The sequence below is a fragment of the Carlito syrichta genome, unplaced genomic scaffold, assembly GCF_000164805.1.
Source record: "Carlito syrichta isolate Samal-C Ts95f unplaced genomic scaffold, Tarsius_syrichta-2.0.1 Scaffold312243, whole genome shotgun sequence".
Lineage (NCBI taxonomy): Eukaryota > Metazoa > Chordata > Mammalia > Primates > Tarsiidae > Carlito > Carlito syrichta.
The window spans coordinates 281436-297424 of record NW_007256339.1 but is presented as its reverse complement, the minus strand read 5'-3'; the positions used below and the strand labels follow the sequence as shown (position 1 = coordinate 297424).

The 15989-nt window shown below is 41.9% G+C and overlaps 1 protein-coding gene and 1 pseudogene across 1 annotated transcript in view; one reads left to right on the top strand and one right to left on the bottom strand.

The window, feature by feature from the left end:
* The window catches only part of RAB10 (RAB10, member RAS oncogene family), a 107822-nt gene that overhangs the window by 81693 nt on the left and 10140 nt on the right, over positions 1 to 15989 (bottom strand). The window lies entirely within an intron of this gene.
* LOC110596693 lies at positions 1948 to 2289 on the top strand (annotated as a pseudogene).

Below are 15989 nucleotides of genomic sequence, written 5' to 3'. Positions count from 1 at the left end.
GACTGAGGCAGAAGAATCACCAGAGCCCAGCAGGTCAAGGTTGCAGTGGCCGAGAGCGTGCCACTATACTCCAGCCTGGGCAACAGAGTGAGAACCTGACTCAAAAAAAAAAAAAAAAAATTAACACGCCTACTTGGAAGGCTGAGGTGGAAGGATCGCCTGAGTCCAGCAGGTCGAGACTGAGGAGGCTGAGGAGGAAGGATCACCTAAACCCAGCAGGTCGAGGCTGCAGTGGTCATGAGAGTGCCACTGCACTCCAGCCTGGACGACAGAGTGAGATTCCAACTAAAAAAAAAAGCGAACTATTTAAAATACTGATAAGGAATGATTTCCACGATACATTCCTGTCAGGGGGAAAAAGAATCACAAAACAGGAAAGAATCTGGGCAATAGCTATATTTCCAGGGAAACAAAACCCCAAAAAATGACATCCAAACAATAAGTAAAAAATAAAAGAAAAAGTATGACAAACATAAAAGATACAAAAGCAAATCTTGCTTTGGTTTTTTTGTGTTTTTTTTTTGAGTCGGGGTCTTGCTCTCTCACCCAGGCAACAGTGCAGTGGCACACTAATGGCCACCACAGCCTCAACCCACTGGGCTCTGGGGTCCCTTGCACCTCAGCCTTCCAATTAGCTAGGACTACAAGCATGTGCCACCACATCTGGCTGTTTTTACTTATTGTACAGATGAGGTCTCGCCAGGTTGCCCAGGCTGGTTTCGAACCCTTGGGTTCAGATAATACTCTTGCTTCCACCTTTAAAAGTGCTGTGATTATAGGCTGTGAGCTACCCCTCCTGGCCAAAAATATGGATCATTCGTTACAGTCTTTAAGGAAAATGTTCAACTAAGCACAGACCAAATTATGCAATAGTCGAGGAAGGCCAAATACTGCCTAAAAGCAAATCACCCACTGAAGCAGATCACAGCAGTTACAAGAGAAAATTTAACCAACAAATTGCAAGGGCTGAGTCAAACTGTAATACTATTTCATGGTGCATTTCAAAATCTACAAAACAACATATGATCATGTAAAAAGCAAGCAGCCATACCATACTGTCATTTTCAGAAATACGTGTTTTATAGAAGAGTCACAATAACAAATTAACAAATTTTAAATTATTTACTCGATATTAAGTCAGCTATAAAGCTTTCCTTTTCATTTTCTTTTTTTGAGTTGGAGTCTCACTCTGTCATCCAGAATGGAGTGCAGTGGCCGGGAGCGGTCACTGCAGCCTCAACCTGCTAGGCTCCAGCGATCCTTCTGCCTCAGCCTTCCAAGTAGCTTGGAACTACAGGCACGCGCCACCACGCCTGGCTGATTTTTTATTTATTGTAGAGATGAGGTCTCGCCAAGTTGCTCAGGCGGATCTCGAACCCACGGGCTCAGGCAATCCACTCACCTCAGCCTCCCAAGGCGCGGGATTACAGGCTGGGCCACCAAGCCCGGCTAAAGCTTTCCTTAAAAGTAATGTTTAAGACCCAATAATCCTAATTCTGGGTACATATTCAAAGGAATTAAAATCAGCATGTCAAAGAAGTATCTGCACTCCCATGTTCATTTCAGCATTATTCACAACAGCCAAGATATGAAAACAACTTAAGTATCCATCAGCAGATGAATGGATAAAGAAAATGCAGTATATACACAATGGAATAGTATATGGCCTTTAAAAAAGAATTCTGTCATCACAACAATATGGATGAAAATGAAAGACATGACACGAAATAAGCCAGGCACAGAAAGACAAATACTGCATATCACTTACTACCTTATGATCTTACTATATGTGGAAACCAGGCCCCGTCACTGAGTCGCCACCGAGGACTCAGCAGCATCCCCCTCACTTCCCGATGCTCCATCCCCCTGCCAGCCTTCTCCTGCTGCTGCCTTACACAGGCCCATATCCCACAGGTCGTATCCACGGAGGAAAAGGAATCGTATTGTATGTCCACTATCCAGAGCCTCCACTCTTTCAACCCCTTTGCTGATGCAAGTAAGGGTGATGACCTGATTCCTGCTGGCACAGAGGATTACATCCATATAAGAATTCAACAGAGAAATGGCAGGAAGACCCTTACTACTGTCCAAGGGATCACTGATGATTACGATAAAAACAAACTAGTGAAGGCGTTTAAGAAGAAATTTGCCTGCAATGATACTGTAACTGAGCATCCAGAATATGAAGAAGTAATTCAGCTACAGGGAAACCAGCACAAGAACCTATGCGAGTTCCTTGCAAAGACTGGACTGACTAAGGATAATCAGTTGAAGGTTCATGGGTTTTAAGTGCTTGTGGCTCACTGAAACTTAAGTTGAGGATTTCCTTGCAATGAGTAGAAATTCCCTTGTGTCCCTTGTCACAAGTTTAAAAACCTCACAACTTGTATAATGTAACCATTTGGGGTCTACTTTTAACCTGGACTAGCCTAACGCCTTCTTGCAATAAACTGAAGAGAGTCATAAAAAAAAAAAAAAAAAGGTGGTTACCAGAACGTTGGGGGAGGGGAGAAAAAGGTATGGGGAAGGGAAAGATGTTGATTAGAGTACAAAGTTTCACTTATACTGGAAGAATAAGTGTTAGTGATCTACCACACTACAAGTTGATCACAGTTAACACATGTATAACTTGTTTCAAAATTGCTAATAGATTTTTAAAGTTCATTCCAAAAAAAAAAAAATAAGCTGATGAGGTGATGGATATTAATCTGCTCAAATGACTCTTTCTACAATGTATGCAAGATCAAAACAATCACATTGTACCCCACAAATATACATTATTATTTGTCAATTAAAAATAAATACGCCGGGCTCGGTGGCTCAGCCTGTAATCCCACGCTTTGGGAGGCTGAGGTGAGTGGATTGCCTGAGCCCGCGGGTTCGAGACCCGCCTGGGCAACTTGGTGAGACCTCATCTCTACAATAAATCAAAAACTAGCCGGGCGTGGTAGCGCGCGCCTGTAATTCCGGCTACTTGGAAGGCTGAGGCGGAAGGATCGCCGGAGCCCAGTGGGTCGAGGCTGCAGTGGCCAGGAGCGGCCACTGCACTCCAGTCTGGGTGACAGAGTGAGACTCTAACTCAAAAAAAATAAAAAATAAAAAATAATAAAAAATAAATACATTTTGCCTGGCTTGGTGGCTCAATCCTGAAAACCCAGTACTTTGGGAGGCTGAGGCCAGAGGACTCCCTGAGATCAGGAGTTCGAGACCAGCCTGGGCAAGTTGGTAAGACCTCATCTCTACAATAAATAAAATAATAAGCCTGGTGTTGTAGTGTGCGCCAGTTCCAGCCTCCCAAGTAGCTGGAACTGACTACAGGGGCACAACACCACGCCCAGCTAATTTTTTTTTTTGTAGAGTTGAGGTCTCACTATTTTGCCTAGGCTAGTCTCAAACTCTTGGACTCAAGCGATATTCTCACCTCAGCCTCCCAGAGTTCTGGGATTACAAGGGTGAACCATCATGCCCAGCCAATAATACAACCTTAATCTTCATTTTAGTTTTCAGGTCTTCTCTCTAAATGTCTATCTGGTGTCATTTCCACTGCTGGACATGCTACCTGCATAACAGCAAAAGTTTGCTGATTCTTGATTGTTCTGAGCTAAATAAAACGAGGTTAGTTAGTAAGGCACTACAAAAACATCAATATTGTACATAGCTTTAATTTAGGGGATATATAAATATACATTTTGTTTACTTTGAGTCTGGATTGTAGTCAGTGATTGATGGAAAACTAATCTCTAAATAAATATGGTGTTACTAAGCTGAGTGTTTAAAATTCTACACCTTTTTTTTTTCTTAATTATTTTGTTTTGTTTGAGTCAGGGTCTCACTGTCACCCAGGCTGGAGTGCACAGTAACAATTCACTGCAGTCTCAACCTCCTGGGCTCAGGCAATCCTTCAGCCTCAGTCTCATGAGTAGCTGGGACTACAGGCATGTGCCCTACACCCGCCTAATTTTTTTATTTTTTATTTTTTTGTAGAGATAAGGTCTTGCTATATTCCTTAGGTTGGTCTCGAACTCCTGGGCTCAAGCAATCTGTCCACCTCAGCTTCCCAAATTGCTGCAATTACAGGTGTGACCACAGCACCTAGCCTTTTTCTTTATTTTTTTAATTGGATTTTTTGTTTTAAATTAGACACAGGGTTTCGCTCTGTCACCCAGGCTGGAATACAGTGGTGTGATCATAGTTCACTGAAGGCTTGAATCCCTAGGCTCAGGCATTCCTCCCAAGAGGATTATCTGAGCCTAGGGGTTCAAGACCAGCCTGAGCAACTTGGTGAGCCCTCGTTTCTACAATAAACCAAAAAATTAGTTGGGCGTGGTTGCCTGTAGTTTCAGCTGCTTGAAAGGCTGAGGCAGAAGAATCACCTGAACCCAGCAGTTCGAGGCTGCATTGGCTGTGAGCATGTCACTGCCCTCCAGCCTGGGCAACAGAATGAGACTCCAACTCAAATAAATAAATAAATAAAGTCCTAGACAAGCAGTAAAGATATTGAGAATCAGATTCAAATTTTAGGGGCCAATAAAGTAGTGGTATTTTCATACATTTCTCAGGGTCCTTCACTAGACTTGAAACTAGACAAGGGCAGGCACCAAGTCTGAACTATTCACCATGGCATCCCTAGTACTTAGCAGGAGGGATAACAATTAACACTTCCAGAGTTCTATTCTTACCTTCCATAGTTCTACTCTTGCCCCTTTATTTCAAATATATATATATATATATATTATCTAGCTGAATATATATTTCTGCACACTAAAATAGGTCAAAAAAAACTACTGGATTTCTAAAAATTCACACTTATCCGTTAATGTCTCATTTAAGAAAGGCAAAATCATTTATGTAAGACAAAGAATATACTTACAAAGAGATAGAAAACTCAGTATTCCCAATTTGTAAGCATAAATATTTACTGGGAGGTTTCAAAACAGCAAAAATCAAGAATTAGTTACATCAATAGGCAAGTACTGTATAATATACAAAACCCACTACAATCTAACAAATTATGAATTTGTTGAATAATTTGCTGTTCAGTATCTTATAAAATAGCATCTTTCGAGAGCATAAGATTGAAATTTAAGACTGCAGTCCTATTTTGTTCAAAATGCAAGAATACTCCATTTTTCACCAAGAATTAAGCATTTAAATTAAAGCTGTCTCCTTTAAATGTTACTGTTCTGGATAGTAATGAAACTACTTTGATTCCCTGTCACATTCATTTGACTATCCTTTTTTTTTTTTTGAGTTGGAGTTGGACCTACTGGGCTCCAGCGATCCTTCTGCCTAGTCTTTCGAGTAGCCGGAATTACAGGCACATGCTACCATGCCTGGCTGATTTTTTTATTATTGTAGAGATGAGGTCTTGCCAAGTTGCCCAGGCAGGTCTCGCACCCACAGGCTCAGGCTGACTATCCCAAGTAACAAAAATTTCATTATTTTGAGGGCAGACTGAATATTTGCAAAAACAGTGGCAAAACTCCCCAGTATGTAATGAGCTAAGAAGTGGAGTCAAGTTGACTCACACTTATAATCCCAGAACTTTGGGGGGTGGAGGCAAGAGGGCTGTTTGAGCCGGAGAGGTTCGATACCAACCTGGACAACTTGGTGAGACCTCAACTCTACAATAAATCCAAAAATTAGCTGGGTGTGGTGGTATGAGCCTGTAGTCCCAGCTACTTGGAAGGCTCAGGGGGAAAAATCATCTGAGCCCAGCAGGTCGAGGCTGCAGTAGCTGTGAGGGTACCACTGCACTCCAGCCTGGAAACAGAATGAGACTCCAACTCCAAAAAAAAAAATTATCTGGAGTCAAAAATTACACTAGTAGAGAAACTCTGCCCACTTCTCTCCAAATTCACAACCAAACAATAAACACAAAATATAAACTCTCCTTCATTTCAATGACTAGATATTGCAGCTCTAACCATAGTAGCTGAAGACCAAGAAGTTATGACTTCAGGGCCCACTGAAGAAGATACCAAAGTCAATTCATGCCTCAGACCCTGCAAAGGCTTTAGCAACAGGAAACATCAGATACGAGGCAGAAGGTAAAGGTCTAATTAAAGGATACCCCAAGACATAGCCTCCATCTCACATAGCCAGATATTACTCAAGACCAAGAGGAATCTAAAAGTTTGTTCTCTAGAAAATCTAAAGTAGTTACACTGTGAATTCAGGAACACCAAGCTCGATGGAATTATTTTTTTTTAAGTTATAAGGAATAAGACTACAAATGGGTTTAAAAATAAGGAGATTAAATACAGATATGTATGATGAAACTAAAGCCAACTCCATACCCTCTCATCCACATCCGTTTAGCTGTTCAGATTCAAGAGGCAGTCAGAATTTCTACCCTCCCCCCATATCCCAAGCAGGTGATCTGATGGTCTTTCTCTGGAGAAACTGAACGACTCCAGAAACAAGATCTACAGACATTAGTGCTTGGATGCCCTCCCAATTAAAAAAAAAAAAAAAAAGGCTCACTGTTCCATCATCCTGAAGCAGAGCTCACCAGTGAAAAGCCCTGCCCATGTTCACAGAGCTTGCAAACATCTTTTTAATGATTCATTCTTAATTATGAATGTACAGCCTGAAATCATCAATCATTTGAGAAAGGCTTCTAAAATAAAACACTCAATAAAACAAGGGGAGGAGGGGGCGAGGAGGAGGAGAGGAGGGAGAACTTGAAGGAAAAAGACAGCAAGAAATAGAAGAAAACGCTCAATGAACTATCATCCAAGAAGGGAAGTTACTGTATTCATGAAATAAGAACAGAATCTAAAAAGTAAATTTTAAAGAATAGACAACTTTAAAAACTACTAGAAATTAAATATGACAGCTGAAATAAAACATTCAATAGCAAAATTAAAAGATAAAGTCAAAGAAATCCCTCAGAAAATAGAAAAAAGTAACAAAGTTGGAAAGTAGGAAATAAAATAATCAATTCAGGAAGTTCAGCAATTAAAAAGAAAACAGGGCCGGGCTCAGTGGCTCAGCCTGTAATCCGTCACTTTGGGAGGCCGAGGTGAGTGGATTGCCTGAGCCTGCAGGTTCAAGACCCACCTGGGCAACTTGGTGAGACCTCATCTCTACAATAAAACAAAAAAATTAGCCGGGCATGGTAGCGCGCACCTGTAGTTCGGGCTACTTGGAAGGCTGAGGCGGAAGGCTCGCTGGAGCCCAGCAAGTCGAGGCTGCGGTGGCTGGGAGCAGCCACTGCACTCCAATCTGGGTGACAGTAAGACTCCAACTCAAGAAATTAAAAAAAAAAAAAAGAAAGAAAGAAAGAAAACAGAAAATAAAGGGAAAAAACCCATATGAGGGAAAAATGCAAGAAAATATGAAGAAATGAAGGACCTGAAAAAGCCCAAGCGCCCAGAACAATTTATAAAAAAGACCCACCCACTGAGATACATGATTGTGAAATTAGTTACTAGGAATTTTAAAAATTAAAAAAAATTTAAAACTTTCTGAGACAAACTAGGCTACTATAAATAAATTATCCTACAAATAAAAGATAAAAAATCAGAATGGTATCAGACTTGCCAACAACATCAGAAGCTGGAGTAATGCTTTCAAAATCCTAAGGAAAAACTGTTTTCAACCTAGAACTCTATGCCCTGACAAACACTCAAATGAGTGAAAGGGAAGAATTAAGATACTGTCAAACATGGAGGACAGCATGATGGCTCATACCTATAATCACAGCACTTCGGGAGGCTGAGGCAAGAGAACTGCTTGAGCCAGGAATTCAAGAGCAGCCTAGACAATACAGTGAGATATAGTCTCTACAGAAAATAGAAAATTAGCTGGGCATGGTGGTGCACACCTGTAGTCCCAGCAGTACTTAGGAGGCTGAAGTGGAAGGATCACCTGAATCCAGGAGGTTGAGGCTGTGCTAAGATATGACTGTGCTACTGCACTCCAATCAAAGCAATGTATGGGGGAAAAAAAAAAACAGAGTATCACATATAGAAAAGACTTAGGAAATTCCCAAGGCAATGGCTGTGCAACAAGCCTAATTAATAACCAGTCCATTGCTGAAGGAGGAGGGAGAAAGAATTTAGAAGAGAGGTGTCTAGGAAAACACTACAAACCAAGAGTATCTGTCTGATGATTTGACTATGTGGAAATTTATTTTGAGAGGTTGTTAGAGGACACAGGAAGATGGAAATTAACCAAAGACAATTTTTAACTTCAGAAAAATGGAAATATAGCAGACTACAAAACAGGAATATTGATATAACCACTGATATCCATTCAACAGAGAACTGGGGCAAAGTGGGATGAGATTATAAAAGGTTAATATTGTCATCTAACACTGAATTAATGACCCAAGAGATACCTGTTTAAGTGTATCTGGAAAATACAGGGCCAGACACAGTGGCTCATGCATGTAATCCCAGTACTTTGGGAGGTCAAGGCAGGAAGATAGCTTGAGCCCAGGAGTTCAAGATCAGCCTTGGCAATACAGAGAAATCATGACTCTACAAAAAAAATTTTTTTTAATATTAGCCATGTGTGGTGGCACCCACCTGTAAACTGAGGCAGAAGGATCATCTGAACCCAGTAGGTCAAGGGTCCAATGAGCCAGGATCATGGCACTGCATTCCACTTTGGGCGACACAGTGAGAGAGAAGAGAAAGAAGGAGAGAGGAGAAGGGAGAGAGGAGAGAGGAGAGAGAAGAGAAGAGAGAGGAAAGAGGAGAGAGGAGAGGAGAGAGGAGAGGAGAGAGGAGAGGAGAGAGGAGAAAAGAGAAGAGGAGAGAAGAGGCGAGAAGGAAAAAGAAAAAAAGAACTGGACACAGTGGGTCAAGCCTGTAATCCCAGCACTTTGGGAGGAGGAGGCAAGAGGATTGCCTGAGCTCAGAGATTCAATACCAGTCTTAGAAACATGGAGAGACCTCTTCTCTACAATAAATCAAAAAATTAGCTGAGCGTGGTGGCACGCACCTGTAGTTCCAGCTACTTAGAAGTCTGAGAGGGAAGGAACACCTGAGCCCAGCAGGCTGATTGACACTGGGGTAGCCATGAGCATGCTACTGCACTCCAGCCTGGGCAATGAAGTGAGACTCTACCTCAAAAAAAAAAAGAAAAGACAAAACAAGATAGAGGTGTTAACAGAAGAAACAGCTAAATAGCTAGAGGATGCCTCTAAAGAGCATGACTGGAAGTGGAGAAGGGATGAGACAAGAAGTTGCTTTATTACCATAAATGTTTTAGCAGTATTTTATTTCAGGCATGTATATATCACTAAGAAGAATAAACATTAATTTTAAAAACCTTTCAGAAAGAATGGTGTAAATTATGATAAGGAGTCAACCACTAACTTCCATTCCCTTAGAGACACACAGAAACTTTGAAACCTTCAGAACATCTACATTATCTAAGAAAAATAAAACTCAACCTAAACCCCACACCATATAAAAGAATAACTCAAATTTCAGGTTCACATTTAAAATTTTCAAATTTTTGCCCTGTGAAAAGTCCATGGTGGTTCATGTCTGTAAGCCCAGCACTTTGGCAGGTCAAGGTGGGAGAATTGCCTGAGACAAACCTGGGCAACATAGCAAGACCTCATCCTACAAAAACTACAAAAATTAGTGGGGCATGGTGGTACATGCCTGTAATGTCAGCTACTGGAGAGGCTGGGCAGAGTGATCACTTGAGACAAAGGTCAAGGTTAGGGTAAGCCATATCATGTCACTGCACTCCAGCCTGGGAGACACAATGAAACCCCAACACACACACACACACACACACACACACACACACACACACACACACACACCCCCAGAGCCCATGTGAAGACAAGCTACATATTGGGGAATATATTTGCAAACCACATATTCAACAAAATAATTGGACAAAGAACTAGAATTTTAAATTTATAAAGAACTCACAAAACTCAACAGTTAAAAAAATCCAATTAGAAAATGGGTAACCACATGGACAGACATTTTACCAAAGAGTAGGTACAGACAGCAAATAAGTACATAAAAGATTTTTCAACACTTCTGGCCATCAAGGAAATGCAAATTAAAATCCACTACCACTTATGAGAGATTACCACTACACACTTATCAGAATGGCTAAAACACAAAACAGCAAGACCGCAAAATGCTGGATAGGATGCAGAGAAACTGAGTCACTCATACACTCCTGAAGGAATATAAAATGGTAGTTTAGAAACAGCTTGGTAGTTTCATTAAAAAACTACACATGCATTACCATGTGGCCCACAATTGCAGTCTTGGGCATGTTTTCCAGAGAAATGAAAACTTACCATCATATAAAAACCTTATCTAAATATTCACAGCAGCTTTATTTAAAATACCCAAAAACTGGAATCAGCCCAGATATTCCTGAATGGACAAATAATTAATCAAACTGTGGTGCACACCATGAAATACTGTTCAACAATTAAATATATACATATGGACTTCACAGCAACGTGGATGGATTTAGAGTCTGTAATACTCAGTGATCTAGCACAGGAGCAAAGAACAGAGTACCACATGTTCTCATTCTTAAGCGGACCCTGAACATTTACCTAATACTCTTAAGAAAGGGATTGGCAGTAGCGGGATACTGCTAGGGTGGGGTGGTGTGGGACACAACATCAATAAGGGTACCTGATCTCAAACCAGGCAAAGTGGGGGCCAAAAGGAGGCCCAAACTTTACCTGCACAATGTCCACTTGTATACCTAATCCTGAATTATACCCCACAGTTTTAAAATAAAATTTTTTTTTAAACTACTGGTATACACAACAACTTGGATGACTCTCCAAGGAAATATGCTGAGTGGGGAAAAAAGCCAATCCCAAAAGGTTACACCCTGTATGATTTCATTTATATAACATTTGTGATATGACAAAATTTAGAAATAGAGGACAGACTATGTCATAGTTACATAGGTTTGAAAGAGAGAAATGTTGGTGGGGAAGGGGGTATGGTTATAAAATAACATGAAGAATCCTTGTCCCTGAAATTGTTGTGTCTTGACTACGGCGGTGGGTACATGAACCTACACGAGTGACAAAATTATACAGAATATACATGCAAATGAATACAAATAAAACTGAGAAAATTTTAATAAGACTGATATATTATACCAAGTGTCAATGTTCCCTGGTTATAATGTTATACTATAGTTTCACAAAAATGTTATCACTGGGAGAAACTGAACAAAGTATTAAAAAGAGCCCTCTGTATTATCTTTCACAACAGTATGCAAAGTCTACAATTATCTTAATAAAAATTTTAATTTAAAAAGTCTGCATAAGCACTGCTAATAGTATAAAAGAAACAAATCAACACTGTCCTCTGTTTTGATTTTGATATAGTTTACTTTTTTGGATCTCTGAAATAACGGGTTTTTTCATTCTCTAATGTTTTACAACCTTGGATAATATGTTTCTGAGTCATATTGAAAATGTAGCATTCTATCACCCATTGCTGTTTTCCTCAAAAAACATTATTTTTCAGCTCTAGAAAAAAGGCACCCAGACTGGAGTGCAGTGGCATGCTCACGGCCACCACAGCCTCGACCAGTTGAGTTTAGTCGATCCTTCCGCCTCAGCCTCCCAAGTAGCTGGGACCACAGACGTGCACCACCACGGTCAGCTAATTATTTTATTTACTGCAGAGGTGAGGACTTGCCAAGCTGCACAGGCTGGTCTGGAACCCCTGAGCTCAGGCAATCCTCTCACCCTGGCCTCCCAAAATGCTGGGATTACAGGAATAAGCCACCACACCCAGCTTCACTATTTTCAAAGAAAATGTTTTCCTCATTTCAGATTTCCCTTCAGATTAAGGTTTCTTCGCCAAAATTTTATTCTAAACATCTTCTCAAATTCTTTTTCTTTTCTTTTTTTTCTTTTTTTTTTTTTGAGTTGGAGTCTCACTCTGTCGCCCAGACTTGGAGTGTAGTGGCCGCTCCTGGCCACCACAGCCCCAACCTGCTGGGCTCTGGTGATCCTTCCACCTCAGCCTTCCAAGTAGCTGGAACTACAAGCGCGTGCTACCACGTCCGGCTAATTTTTTTTTTTTGACTTATTGTACAGATGAGGTCTCGCCAAGTTGCCCAGGCGGGTCTCGAACCAGCGGGCTCAGGCAATCCACTCACTTCAGCCTCCCAAGGCGAGGGATTACAAACTGAGCCACCGAGCCCAGCTGAAATTCCTTTTCTTATAGTCCAAATTTAAAGAACTAATTGCATTAACTCTCAATTATTCATCTATTTGAAAGAACCAGCAGGGTGCAGTGACTCATGACTGTAATCCTAGCACTTTGGAGGCTGAGATGAGAGGACTGCTGGAGCCCAGGAGTTCAAGTCAAGTCTGAGCAATATAGCAAGACCTTGTCTCTAAAAATAAAATTTAAGTAAACTCTTTATTTACAACTTAACTATCCCCATAAGCAGTTTTCCCATGCAGATCTCTTCAGTTAATCACACAACGGTCTCTTACTTGGGGTTTTTTTTTTTTTTGGAGTCTCACTGTCACCCAGACTGGAGTACGCTCATGGCCACCGCAGCCTCAACCTGCTGGGCTCAGGTGACACTTCCACCTCAGCTTTCCAAGTAGCTGGAACTACAGGCATGGGCTACCACACCCAGCTAATTTTTTGATTTATTGTAGACATAAGATCTCGCCAAGTTGCCCAGACTGGTCTCGAACCTGTGGACTCAGGCAAAGTGCTGGGATTATAGGTGTGAATCACCACGCCTGGCCTCTTATTTGTCAATCAACATTCAACAAACTCCCATTTCTCTGTCCATCACAACTGCTACCACAGCACTGCCTGGGCAACCTTCTATTGTTAAAAGTTGAAACAGAGCGCTAATATTTCTCCTATAATTCCTTCTCTCTTACAAACCCAATAAGAATACCAGTATTTCCTCTGCCACACTTTGTATACTATTATACTCCATAATCCTAAAATCGAATTGTCCCTAAATTATCTGCTCTGCTCTATTATGCTCTAAGTTTACAAAGCACAAGTAACCTAAAGAAAATCCTTGAAGCCGGGCTCGGTGGCTCAGTCTGTAATCCCACGCCTTTGGGAGGCTGAGGTGAGTGGATTGCCTGAGCCCGTGGGTTCGTGACCCGCCTGGGCAGGCAAGACCTCATCTCTACAATAAATCAAAAAGTTAGCTGGGCGTGGTAGCACGCGCCTGTAATTCCGGCTACTCGGAAGGCTGAGGTGGAAGGATCACCGGAGCCCAGCAGGTCAAGGCTGCGGTGGCCGGAAGCGGCCACTGCACTCCAGTCTGGGCGACAGAGTGAGACTCCAATTCAAAAAAAAAAAAAAATCCTTGAAATTTGGTGCAGGAATTTAGAGCTAAGACTTGTTATTTCCCCACTCTAGCCAAAACAAGAAACAAAAAACAACAACAAAAAAACCCACACATACAGCAACTCTACTTTTCAAATTTAAATTGATAAGTAGAAAAACTATCCTATCATTGATTTTTTTTCTTTCAAGCACAACAATGAAATTCTTAGAATGGGAAACATGGTCATAAACAGGATTGGCTCTGGATTCTAATTAGCCATATGACCTTTTGGAAGGAACTTCACCTCCATTTCCCTCTGATAGTTCATTGTAGGATTCATTCCTGCACTAACATTCTGTGATTCTAACTTTCCAAGCAGGATTATGTAGATATGCACAAAAGGCAAATCTGCCTTCAATATTTAAAAATACTGGCCAGGCCAGGCTCGGTGGCTCAGCCTGTAATCCCGCGCTTTGGGAGGCCGGGATGAGTGGACTGCCTGAGCCTGCAGGTTTGAGACCCGCCTGGGCAACTTGGCGAGACCTCATCCCTACAATAAATCAAAAATCAGTCGGGCGTGGTAGCACGCGCCTGTAATTCCGACTACTTGGAAGGCTGAGGTGGAAGGGTCGCTGGAGCCCAGCAGGTCAAGGCTGCGGTGGCCGGGAGTGGCCACTGCACTCCAGTCTGGGTGACGGAGTGAGACTCCAACTCAAAAAAAAAGAAAAAAAACGTACTGGCCAGCAATCCTCTCACCTCAGCCTCCCAAAGTGCTGGGATTACAGGCATGAGCCCGCAGGTTCAAGACCAGCCTGGGCAACTTGGTGAGCCCTCATCTCTACAATAAATCAAAAGAAAATTAGCTGAACGTGGTGACGAACGCATAGTTCCAGCTACTTGGAAGCCTGAGGCAGAAGGATCGCCTGACCCCAGTAGGTCAAGGCTGCAGTGGCCGTGAGCATACCACTACCCTCCAGCCTGGGAGACAGAGTGAGACTCCAACTCAAAAAAAAAAAAAAAAAAGTACCGAACAGTGATATTAAAGCATGGGAAAGTACCATAAAGAATTCTCTTGACTCACTTACCACTTGTTAACAGGAACTATAACCTGGAACAGAAAGGGTCATTTGTGATCAAATGCTCTTTCAGACAGCTGAGTCAAGATTGTTTTTTGAGGCCAGGCGCACTGGCTCACGCATAGAATCCCAGCACTTTGGGAAGCCAAGGTGAGAGAACTGCCTGAGCCCACAGGTTCGAGACCAGCCTGGGCAACTTAGCAAGACCTCATCTCTAAAATAAATCAAAAAATTAGTCAGGCATGCCTGTAGTTCCAGCTACTTGGAAAGCTGAAGTGGAGAGATCACCTGAGCTCAGTAGACAGAGGCTGCGCTGGCCATGAGCATGCCACTGCACTCCAGCTTTGGCGACAGTGTAAGACTCTAACTCAAAAAAGATGGTTTTCTGGTTTTTGTTGGGGGTGGGTAAAATATACCTAACAAAATTTATAATTTAAACCATGTTTTAAATTGTGATATAAAACAAATAATATCTCCAGAACTTTTTCATTTTATAAAACTGAAATAAGTTTTTTATACCCATTAAAGAACTCCCTATTTCCCTCTCCCCCAACTCCTGGTAATCATCATTCTACTTTGTTTCTATGAATTTGACTACATTAGCTATCTCATATAAGTGTAATCATACAGTATTTGTCTTTTCATGCTTTTTTTTTTTTTTTTTTTGAGTTGGAGTCTCACTCTGTCGCCCAGACTGTAGTGCAATGGCCACTCCCGGCCACCGCAGCCTCGCCTGCTGGGCTCCAGGGATCCTTCCACCTCAGTCTTCCAAGTAGCCGGAATTACAGGCATGCGCTACAAAACCCGGCTGATTTTTTGATTTATCGCAGAGATGAGGTCTCACTGCCCAGGCGGGTCTCGAACCCGTGGGCTCAGGCAATCCACTCACCTCAGCCTCCCAAAGGCGCGGGATTACAGGCCGAGCCACCGAGCCCGGCTTTTTCATGTTTTTAAATGTACAATTCAGTGGCATTCAATAAATTCACATTGTTATGCAAACATCACCACTATCCATCTCGAGAACTTTTTCATCCTCCCAAACTAAAACTCTGTGCCCATTAAGCAATAACTCCTCATTATTCCATACCCAAGGCCCACTCTTCAACTTTGGCTATTAATTTGTCTGTTGTAGGTTTCTCACACATTATTCGTCCTTTTGTGTCTGGCTAATTTTACTTAGTAAAATATTTTCTTTCTTTTTTTTTGTTTTTAGAGTCAGAGTTAAGACTCTTAACTCTGTTGCCCAGGTTGGAATGTGATGGCACGCTCACGGCCACTGCAGCCTTGATCTACTGGGTTCAGGTGATCCTTCCGCCTCAGTCTTCCAAGTAGCTGGAACCACAGGCATGTGCCACCATGCCCAAGTAATTTTTTGATTTATTGTAGAGATGAGGGCTCACCATGTTGCTTAGGCTGGTCTTGAACCCCTGAGCTCAAGCAATCCTCTTGCCTCCGACTTCCAAAGTGCTGGGATTACAGGCTTGAGTCACTGAACCCAGCTAGTAAAATATTTTAAAGGTCCATTAATGCTGTAGCATATAAGACACTTTTCTTGGCCGGGCTCGGTGGCTCAGCCTGTAATCCCAGCACTTTGGGAGGCCGAGGTGAGTGGATTGCCTGAGCCTGCGG